Raw genomic sequence first — 12,316 nt, 5'->3', positions numbered from 1 at the left:
GACGGACGGACAGACAGTCACCGCTTAATCGATTTCTCTTTTCATTCTGATCATTTATGTATACATTTGTCTATATCTATCTCGATTCGTTTTGCCTGTTACAAACAACCGTTATGTGAACAAAGTTATAATACCCTTGTGCACAAGTGCGCTCGGGTATAAAAACGGAACTCAAGTACACAATACATTGACAAAAACAGTACTACACTGTCTCGCTTTGATTTCGGAATGCTTACACATTGAGATGTTAGCTTACTACCATAATAGAAGTATTACATATATGGGTACTTGCCACACTTCGCCGTCACGAGCCCCAACAAGCCAGGAAAGCTAGGGCTGCTTTTTGACGCCGCTGCCGAATCATATGGCGTGTAATTAAGCTCAGAGCTACTGAAAGGGCCCCAACAGCACCGATCTCTTCCTTATTCCACTTTCGCGAAGGAGCAATAGGTGTGTGCGGAGACATAAGAGAGATGTTTCACCAGGTACGAATTCGAGAAGAAGATCGATGTGCATTGCGATTTCTATGGCGCGACGGAGACAACTCAAGGGAACCTGACGTATTAGCTATGAAGGTGATGACGTTTGGAGCGGCATGCTCACCATACGCTGCACAGTACGTTAAGACGTTGAATGCCTTGGAGTATCACACCCAGGCGCCACGAGCAGTGCAGGCAATTCTCGAGCGGCACTACGTTGATGATTTCGTTGATAGCTTCAACAGCGATCCATAAGAAGGCCGGGTTTGACTTACGCAATTTTACACCCAACTCGGACAAGGTACTTGCAGCACTGGGTGGTACTGCGACAGCAAAACCCATCATGAGCGAGGAGGGGCTAACTACAGAGAAGGATTTAGATATATTTTGGCAGCCTTCAACTTACAGCTGCAAATTTAAGTTGAAGTTTCACAACATGAACGAAGCAATTATCGTGGGAGAAAGGCGCCCCACTAAACGCGAGATGGTCAGCATTTTGATGTTGATCTTTGACCTTCTCGGGTTCATCAGCCACATAACGACAACCGCTAAATTGCTAATACCCGAGATATGGAAGAGGAAGTTGAGCTGGGACGATCCACTCTCCGATGACCGCACTACTGTTTGGCGTTTATGGCGCCAAAAACTTTCGACAGTGGCCGATCTGGAATTTCCAAGGCGGAAGGCCAGAAACGATGCAACTCCACGTGTTCGTCGATGCTAGCGAGCAAGCATTCGCAGCGGTCGCATATTGGGGAACAACGAGCTCAACAGGGAAAGTTAACGTGGCGTTCATCTGCTCCAAATCGCGATGCGCTCCACTAAAGCTACCAACTATTTCCCGGCTCGAGCTACAGGCGGCAGTCCTCGGCACGAGGCTTATGCAAACTATTCGCGAGCAACATTCGGTTTCTGCATCTGACTGCATTCTTTGGACGGATTCGAAAACCGTCATTAACTGGATAGGGAGTGAACATAGGCGTTACAAGCCTTTCGTTGCTCATAGAGGGGCAGAAATTCTATCCGCAATGACGGTATCTGATTGGAGAAGGGTTCCAACAGATGAGAACGTAGCTGATGAAGCTACCCAAGCAAAGCGAGTTGAATGCGAACATGGTTCACGCTGGTTATGTGGTCCAGGATGAAGAACATTGGCCGAAGAATCACAATGCTTCCGATTGTCTCGCTGAAGACAATGAAGAGCTCCGACCAAAACACGCCTTGGCCATAGTAAGTCATGAGTCTATCAATTATAGTCGCTTTTCCTCATACAACAGGTTGGTGCGAGCATTAGCATGGGTAACTCGTTTTGTAAGCCGCTGCCGCCATGGTAAACAGCCGGACGAACTTTATGGGTTGACTGCGTGGGAAATTGAAACAGCTAAACATATCCTCTATCGTATGGTCCAGGAAGAGGCGTTTTGTTCCGAGCTGCGTCTCATAGAAAGAGGCTTACCTGTTCCTCGATTCAGTGTACTGCACCAGTTGACACCATACATAGACGATCACCAAATCCTCCGAGTACGGGGACGCATCGATGGCAGAATGGAATAAGCACACGCCGACCATTTATATTGCCGTCAAGCCATTTATTCACCAAGCTAATAGTGAGCCACCCCCACAACGCCATGAAGCACCAGAATAGCGAGACTACAATTTGTGAAATACGTAGCCAATTTTGGATTCCACGTCTACGCAAACTCCTGCGTTCCGTCATTGCCAATTGCCCAGTCTGCCGAATAGCCAAGGCCGCGCCAGTTGCACCGATAATGGGTCCTCTACCAGTCGATTGCCTAACATCATATGTGAGACCGTTCACGTACACCGGTCTCGACTACTTTGGGCCAATCAATGTTGCTGTCGGACGTCGTCAAGAGAAGCGCTGGGTGGCACGTGCCTCACTATCAGAGCCATTCATCTGCAACTCGCGCACGACTTGAGTACGGACTCGTGTATTGTGGCAATTCGCAACTTCACCAATCGGCGCGGGGTTCCCGTACGGATGAGGTCGGACAACAAGTTTTTGACTGCGAACGCTTGCAGGGCGAGATGGCGACGAAAGGCGTTGAATTGTGGTTCAACTGTCCCGTATATCCGTCAGAAGGTGGAGTATGGGAGAGGATGGTACAATGTGTAAAAAGGGTGTTGCGCCACACGCTCAAGCAAGTGACACCGAGAGAACTGTAGCGGCAGCCTTTTGTGTTGAAAGCCGCATAACACCCCATCAAACACCTTCGAACGCCTTCAAACCTGAACCCACGTATCTGTCTCACTGCTAGCCTAATGTTGTGTGAAACGAACTGTTTGATCAAAGCTTGAGTGTGTGTGTGTGTCAACAAATATGTTTATGCCGGGATGCGGAACAATGTGTGCGTATGCGTGTATTGATTGAGTGAAAGTCTTTTGGAGGGAATTTCCTCGGGCTACAAGCGCATCGGGGGCACGATTAGAAAGCTAATCAAGAGCAAGGATTAGATTGATGTGTGCTCTGAAAGCAGTTAGAAGTGTGGTGCTCGAGTTTTAATCGTCCACAAAGTAATTATTAATAGTGAAGTTTTTACTTGGACGGTGACAAAGGATTCAGCCCGTTAAAACGGCGAATTGAGATTGCGGACATCCGAGGAATGCCGTTTGGGAAACCGGTCTAGAAGAGATCCAAACCAGGCAGTAGTGGCATTGGGACCCCAAAATACGAAATCTCGACTTGCAGACTTTCTCAAGCGAGCTTCGCAGCACATACATATGTACATATGCGAACAAGTCAGCTGTAACAATATATACATAAACTGAAATTAGAAGCGGGTCAATGACCGAAATTTTATGCACCGACACCTATGTACTAACGACATTAAAACGCAAGAAGCTGCAAAACAGGAGGGAAACTGCAATAAATGAGGGAGCACTGGAAGTTGAAAAGGAGCATACATACATACATACACGACTGGAGCAGCAGACTCAGCGCGGGAAGCGGCTAGACAAAGACTTCCACGCGCTCTCGTCGCCCATACTCTCTCGATTTCCAGCGCGCTTGAGAAACTGACTTTTTTTTTGCCTTTGCCTATGGTTTTTTTTTATTTTTGCGTGTTTGTCTTTTTTTTACTTACACCGCAATTTTTGCAATTTAATTATTGGATTTAATCTCAGGTTTTAAAAATATTCACACTCGTTTTACTTTTACTGAATTTTTTTTCCTTCTGCGAAGTTTTGTTAGTAGTTAGTATACTTATATTAGTAGTGTGAATTAGCTCCAGCTTTACGTAAATTTTTAGGTTAGTTTATTTTCTTTAGCAAGATTTTGGTTTATCGCGTTCTTACCAATTGATTTTTTTTTATGAATTCGTTTTTACCAAGGTACTTCCAATCCTTATTAGTTTTTGATGATTAACTTTATTATAAGTAGCCCATGATAGATTAAATCTTTGTTTTTAGATTTTATTTATTAATTAAGAAGATTCCCGTCACTTCCGCACGCGGTGATTATTTTGTCCAAATGAAAGTGACATTGTGAATTAATGTACTCAATGGCCCCACTCATCCGATCAGTTTGAATATTGGAAGGCAAGGCATGTTGTTTTTATGAATTTAGTTTTCAGCTCACCTACTACCTTAGATGCAGGCGCCTTCATCGCGGGAGAGAATGGCAAGTGGAAATATTGCCTTCTTGTTTACCTTCTAGTTCGTCTCAATAATTGTGTATATATGAATATGAATGCACATACATATTTATTGCAATTTTGGATTTTTTTGTTCTACGATCTGTGAGAGTGGCGAAGTTTAATAGTACATAGATCATAGTCGTGGCCGAATAAGAGGGACAAAATATAATAATAATTTCGTTTGTTTTCATTCATAGCTTTCGTTTTTCTTTGTTGTTACGCTGCTTTGCTTTGTATCGAAGTACATATTTATCTCTGAATAAGCTTAGCATACTTTTTATACATATATTGCATGTGATAGGGCATAGATACACTCATACCTATGTAAATTAATGAAATTTTGAATTAACCTAAGAGGATTGAGTTTGTTAGGGAATTTAGAGAGTAGAATTTAAGTCCATAAGATTGTTATGGTGATGTATTAGTGAAATATACATGTATATCAGAAAGAAGAATGAACTGAAAAATCTTTAATCGCGGTTTGGTGGTGAAATTATGAGTTGCTAAATTTTTCAGGTTGGTGTGGGTGTTGCACTAGAGCAATAAGGGGGGAAGAGGATATGACGGCGTGATGACGGACTGACTCGGACTAGTGCGGACGTAGACAAGACGGACGTATGTCAGGAATAGGGGACTTTGCGAATAGTGGGAGTCACGGCAAAGTTCAAGGCTACTTCACTAACAAGTAGAGGGGGAGGGTTTGACTCCACCTGACTGGACAGTTTCTTCTATCACTATGTTATTTCACTTGATCTTCTATACTAACAGCTTAATAACACTTATGCTACCTATTTCTTCTACACAGGCATGAGTAAATTTTGTTTATGTCTCTGCTGGTAAGGTGGGTGGAAATGACCCCCCCGACCGACGAGCTAGCCAGGGCTCGCTAGCATGCCTGCATGCCACAGCACCTTGCCCCAACAGTCAGAGATATAACAATGGCGCCCAACGTTAATAGCCCAGTAACTTTTCTTTTCATATTTGCTTAACTTTCTATTGTTTTGCTTTAACTTCTGTCTCTGTTAAAACTTCCTTTATCTATCGCTAAGATTTCCTTCTTCGCCTATCGGACAGTTTAGGGTCATAATGGCAACATCTTTGCGGACTCGTCTGCAACGATATGTGCCACAATGACAAGTTTAGGGTGTGGTATCTTTCTTCTTCTTCTTTTCATATGGAGTTCCTTCTGTACGCTGTAACGGGTGTAGAAGTGGTATCCGAAGAAAAGTTTGGTAAACTGCAGGGGGAAATAGTAAAAATATTATAGACACTCGGTTGAAGCTACCGTGCAGGCGATTCAGCATCGCATGTTCGTGAGGTTTACCGAATGGCTGTACGGGGGGGTTGTGAGGTACATATGTATGTATGTACACAAATCGTTTTCTGTAAGTAGTGGCAACCGGATCTGAAGCAAGTGCTTTGGTCTTAGAAGTGTCACACTTGTACAGTGGGGAGGATAGTTGACTTTGACAATGAACTGCTTACTTTCGGACTGATATTCATCCTTGATGACCTCGCCTAGTGCAACACCACATGTACACCAAGTAATCATAACAATAAACGTACATACGTATATCAACACACATACGCCTACACAGATTAATAATTCTGAAAATAAAACCAAACGTTAGTCAGAAATTTGCAACCACTAAACATAGATTAATATATTCGAATAGCATACATCGGTGAATTTTGAAGTTCGATTAGGAATCGGAACGCAAACGTTTTTTTTTAAAATAATATTAGGTATAGGTTTAAATAACAAATTTCTTTTTTTTTGTCTTGTCCTTTGAATAGGATTTTTGAAGTACTACTTTGGAGTTTGAATTGAACATTTTCTAAGACCAACATAAATGCATATTTATATATATACAGTTATAATATATTAAAAATAATTATTGTTTATTACATACAAATTTACTCGGTATATAAACAAATTCTTGGAATTTCTGAATTTTTTTTTACATATTTTTAATTTTTTTTTTATAACCAAAACATAGAGTCCCCTGAGTTAAGCTGAAACGTTCGAGGTTTTGGTTTTTTTGATAGGAAGTAGACTTGTGTATCACGATAGCTCTGGACCTGAGGAAATTTCTTTTTCTATGTGAAGGTGTGAGCGAATGGAAGAGAGTAATTCTGAACAACCTGTGGTTGGTGGATTAGGGTTGTTTGGTACGAATAGACGGGTCACTAGGAGTGTTACTAGAGCCCTAGAAAACCAAGTAGTGGGCTCTCTATTTACTCAAATAGACACGGGGATACCACACTCAATCGATTTTCTGCCTACAGATTATTTTAATAGGTGCGCCGCGCGCATTTTTAGTACGCTAGCAGTAGAAAGAAATATACAGCCCAGTGTCACTATAACAGAAGAAGTAGCAGTCAACGAGACATCCAGCAGCTTGAGTTTTTCCAGGAAAATAGAAGAGCTCTTCCAAATGTCTGACTCCGAGCAACCAGGACTTAGTGGGGCAGCTAACCCTACAGAGCACAACCCGCCACGGGACTCGGAAGCTGGACACCCGAAAGCTCCAGGTAGTGGACCGACTTCATCTGCCATTAATATTGAACAGCTGAGCCGCATGATGGCGATGATGGCGCAACAAAATGAAATGATGTCGCAATGTATGAATGAAGTCCACAACATGCGAGCAGACGTGTCAAGCCTCAGCAACCGAGTCGCCGATATGGAGACGTCAGCACAGGCTTTAGGTAACAGGTCCGGTATGGCCTCGACACCAGAGAATAGGAACCGCAATGAACAGGGAGCTGATAGACAAGTAGGGGAAGAGGCATCAACGGGTAACACCAGGATGATTGAACGCGAAACCCATGATACGCCCAAATGGAAGAAGGTTGACCTCGATAAGTGGCATATAAAATTTGACAGGTCAGGAAAGGGCATTACGGTAGAAGGTTTTTTGTTTAGAGTAGAGGCGGGCGCAGTATGAAATCTCATACCGTCAATTGTTTGCGGATTTCCACTGCTTGGTATCAGGCAACGCGGCCAAGTGGTTTTGGCAGGTTCTAGAGGACCCCGCGGATGACGCAAGTTTCGGATATTTTGAGTTAAAGAAGGAACTTCTATCCCACTTTAAGACCGCGGAGTCTGACTATGAGGTTATAAGAGAAATAATGGAGCGTAAGCAGGCCCCCAAGAAGGTTTTGATGAGTTCTACGGGGAGGTACATAACCTTACCTTCAGACTCCGAAAGAAAATTCCAGAAAGAGAATTGGTGGGGATAATTAGAGGAAACCTCAAACCCTACCTGGCAAATTTGACGTTTGCAATAAAGATAGAAACACTTGCCGAGTTGAAAGCGGAGTGCAGGCGAGCTGAGCGACTGATTAGGGAGAATAGAAGCCGTTCCAAAGCCGTAAGCGAGTTAGAGTACCCAGAAAGGCCGTCAGCCGAAAATGTGCTAGGAGAAAAATCCGTGGAAGCCATCAATAATATAAACAGAGGTAATGGCTCTTATCAAAAGACACAGACCAATTATAACAGACCGCCTGCGGCCCAAAACAGTATGCCCACTCTCTCTTCCAACAACAACCCCAAGTCCACCATAAGTGCGTTTTGTCCGTCCCCTTTTCATCTGATGTTGTGCTTTTCATGTGGTATGCCTGTGGATTTTTTTGTGAAAAACCCGTCCTAGTCTAAGAAAGAAAGTCGATGTAAGTCCTCGTTCCATAACATGGTGTGTTTTGCATGTGGTGGTGATATGTCTTTCTGTGTTTTTAAACCAACTCAGGGAAACTCGTCACTGGCGGAGATTACCGGGAACTCCTGCCAGGTGAGGGAGCACTCGGAGGACAACCAGGGTACACAATTCTAAAAAGAAACAGCAAAAGTAATATTAATAAACGAACGAATATATGCATTAAAAATGAGGTTAAAAGTCTCCACCAAAGAAAACTAGAGTATGAAGCAGCGAAAAACAGAATTTTTTGTGAAGAAGTTTTGAAGAAAAGGCGAACACGAAATTACGAAAAAATACATAAAATGCGGGAAAACAGGAAAACCTATAGAAGAATTTACAACAAAATCATATCTACGATCGTTACCGTAAAAGGTGATAACAGGTTTTTCGCGAAAACGAACATTGGGGGAAAAGAAACCCTAGCTTTGTTAGATTCTGGGGAAGGTGCAAGTTGTATTGGAAAAGATGCTAACAAATTTTTAGAAGGCAGTGAAGAAAGCATTCTGCACTTAGCTGGCCAGAAAGTCAGGACCGCTAATGGTGGGGAGACCGCAGTAAAAGGCGTAATTAATCTACCCGTAGTATGGGACGGGGTAACTAGAGAAATCGAATTTTTAATTGTACCAGATTTACAACAAGCAGTGTACCTTGGGATTGATTTTTGGAAGGCGTTTGATTTGGATGTTGTGAGTAGAGGGGCCATGGGGCGATCTACACAGGCTGAAGTGGCAGAGCTCGTACCTACTGATGGTGACCTGTCGTTCGATGCGGTGCAACATGAATTGACACCCGAACAGCAAGTAGCATTAGAAAAAGTCAAAGCTAAATTTCCATCCTTCGCAGTGTTGGGATTGGGGCGTACAGATGTAGAGCAGCATGTGATAGAAGTAATGAACGAAAACTTACCAGTTAAGCAGAGGCACTATCCGATATCTCCAGCGATACAAAAGTTGATTTACCAAGAATTAGACAGGATGTTAAGTATGGGTGTCATTGAAGAAAGCAATAGTAGTTGGAACTCACCCGTATCTTTAGTGGTTAAGGGAACCAAAAACCGTCTCTGCCTCGATGCTCGCAAAGTCAACGAGCAGACCATTAAGGATGCTTATCCTTTGCCAAACATTGATGGGATCCTTAGTCGTCTCCAAAATACTCGTTTCATATCTGCAATAGATTTGAAAGACGCCTTTTGGCAGATCCCATTGGAAGCAAAGTCCAGAGAAAAGACGGCCTTTACGGTGCCGGGCAGGCCACTTTATCAATTTACGGTGATGCCTTTTGGGCTGTGCAATGCAGCTCAGAGGATGTGTAGGTTAATGGACAAGGTTATACCCGCTGCGTTACGTGAGAGTGTCTTTGTGTATTTAGATGCTTTGTTAGTGTGTTCAGTAGATTTCTCGTCTCATTTGTGTCTATTGGAAAAGGTCGCTAGGTGCCTACGTGAGGCAAAATTAACCATTAATCTGGAGAAGAGTAAATTCTGTTACAAGGAGGTCAGATACCTCGGCTATGTTGTGGGCGACGGCTGTATTCGAACTGATGGCAATAAGGTTGCGGCTGTAAGAGATTTCCCCGAGCCAAAGACCCCTAAGCAGCTTCGACGGTTTCTAGGGATGGCAGGCTGGTACCGTAGATTCATCCAGGACTACGCGACCATTGCAGCGCCGCTGCACGACTGCCTCTCTAAAGAAAATATTAAAAAGTTTAGCATGACGGACGAAGCGAGAAAATCATTCGAGCGACTGAAACAGTGCTTGATTTCCGCTCCTGTACTTGTACACCCAGACTTTAACAGACACTTTTACATACAGTGTGACGCATCAACGGACGGAGTGGGAGGGGTTCTTTTTCAACTGGACGACGAAAATAATGAACGACCAATTGCACACATATCCGCTAAACTTAATAAAGCACAACGAAATTATAGCATCACAGAGCTTGAATGCTATGCGGCCGTGATAAGCGTTAAGAGATTTAGACCATACGTTGAAGGATTACCCTTTACAATTATCACAGATCATGCTAGCTTGAAGTGGTTAATGAACCAAAAGGATCTGTCCGGGAGGCTGGCACGATGGAGCCTTAAGCTACAAGCTTACAATTTCGATATACAACACCGCAAGGGCTCGCTAAATGTAGTTCCGGATACGCTATCACGGGCCAATATGGAGGAGATCAAGTTGAGTGAGAGAGTATTGGACATCAGCCTGGATTCGCCATGCTTTGAATCGGTTGAATACAAAGAATTGATAGAGACTGTGACAACTTACAAGGACAAACAACCAGACGTATGCGTGTCAGACGGGTACGTATACAAACGAGCACAATTCGACAGGGGGGACGAGCTTCAGCAGGACCAAGCCTGGAAGCTCTGGGTGCCGTCGGAGCTGCGTGAGGGCTTGGTGCAAGTTTCTCATAGTTCCCCGTCGACAGGCCATGGAGGTATACATAAAACTTTGAGTCGACTACGCCAAAAGTACTACTGGCCGGGGATGGTGACAGACGTGCAAGCACACATTAAAGCATGTGAAGTGTGCAAAGAAAATAAAACCCAAAACTCATTCAAAAAACCGATAATGGGCAAACAACACGTGACCGAGCGACCATTCCAACGTTTGTTTATTGATTTCATGGGTCCGTATCCTCGTACGTCTGATGGTAACGTTTACGTGTTTGTATGTCTTGACCATTTTACGAAATTTGTTTTCCTAAAACCAATGAAAAAAGCGACGTCGGCAGAAGTAATAAAATTTTTAGAAAAAGGGGTTTTCCATATCTTTGGAGTGCCGGAGTATATCCATTCAGACAATGGGAAGCAATTCGTGTCGGAAATGTTTGCTGGCTTTCTGGAAAAGTATGGTACGTTGCATGTAAAGACTGCATTTTATTCGCCCCAAGGAAACGCGGCCGAACGAGTCAATCGCTCGGTGCTTCAGATCGTAAGATCGCACATAAAGGATAACCAAAAGACTTGGGACCGGCACATAAGCGATGCAGCTTTTGCACTTCGCAGCGTTGTACATACAGCAATCAATTGTTCCCCATACTATGCGGCCTTCGGTATACCTATGATACAACATGGTGCATCGTATGAGTTATACCGAAAGCTCAGCTCGGTTGGGAACCCAGATTTTGAAGTAGCCGTAAGCCCAGACCGAATGCAACTGATCCGAGATAAGATAATGCGCGAGCTGAAACTGGCACACGAAAGAAGTACAAAGGCGTACAATACAAGAAGTAGGGTAGTCAAGTTCAATATAGGTCAGGTGGTATATCGACGGAATTTTAAACAAAGCGCAAAAATAGACAATTATAATGCCAAGTTGGCTCCAAGGCAAATCAAGTGTATTGTCCTGAAAGTCATTGGGAATTCCATGTACGAATTAGGTGACGTAAACGGGAATAAGATCGGAATATACCATGGAAAGGATATTTTCGCATGCTAATCGTTCAATGGTCAAGATATGTGTTATGTGTTCAGCAGTAGGTGACCTGTGCTGTCCTGACATTTGACGTTTGTTGTTATTAAATGTTATTTTGGGCGTTAGTGTATGTATATGTTGTGTTCAGTATTTATAAATATATCAGTGTTACTAGTTGGACGTACGATTAGTTTCGTGAAATATAGAGGTGTTTTACCATTTATCTAGTCATTTTCCTCCTATTTATTTATTTATTTATTTATTTATTTATTTATTTATTTATTTATACATTTATACACTTAATTATTTACTACTGTGATCGTTTTCCATTGCGATAATAGCGATAAGTCTTGGCGTATGTATTTACATAATCTGTGATATTATCTGTTAGTATGTATGTACGTGCATATATAGTTGTATATACCCAGTGATAGCTAATAGTAGAATGTGTTGTTGCATACATGTGTGATCAAGAAACAAGGTAACATAGCTAGAGTATGTAGACATGCTGGAAACCCGGCATTAGGTCGTGGGTCGAGGCCACACGTTGGTCTCAGATAATAATAGTATCATAAATATCATGAAGTAGACACAGGATCAGTCAGGCCGCCTTTAGAATTCCTTTACGAACTCACTCCATGTTGCAGGCAACATCGGCGGGTCCGAGCCTGTAGCGGCAGCCTTTTGTGTTGAAAGCCGCATAACACCCCATCAAACACCTTCGAACGCCTTCAAACCTGAACCCACGTATCTGTCTCACTGCTAGCCTAATGTTGTGTGAAACGAATTGTTTGATCAAAGCTTGAGTGTGTGTGTGTGTCAACAAATATGTTTATGTCCGGGATGCGGAACAATGTGTGCGTATGCGTGTATTGATTGAGTGAAAGTCTTTTGGAGGGAATTTCCTCGGGCTACAAGCGCATCGGGGGCACGATTAGAAAGCTAATCAAGAGCAAGGATTAGATTGATGTGTGCTCTGAAAGCAGTTAGAAGTGTGGTGCTCGAGTTTTAATCGTCCACAAAGTAATTATTAATAGTGAAGTTTTTACTTGGACGGT

This window comes from Rhagoletis zephyria, unplaced genomic scaffold, assembly GCF_001687245.7.
Source record: "Rhagoletis zephyria isolate East Lansing unplaced genomic scaffold, Rhagoletis_zephyria_1.1 Rzeph_scaffold_01447, whole genome shotgun sequence".
Classification (NCBI taxonomy): domain Eukaryota; kingdom Metazoa; phylum Arthropoda; class Insecta; order Diptera; family Tephritidae; genus Rhagoletis; species Rhagoletis zephyria.
The sequence above is the reverse complement of the archived record's forward strand: the minus strand, read 5'-3'. Positions refer to the sequence as shown.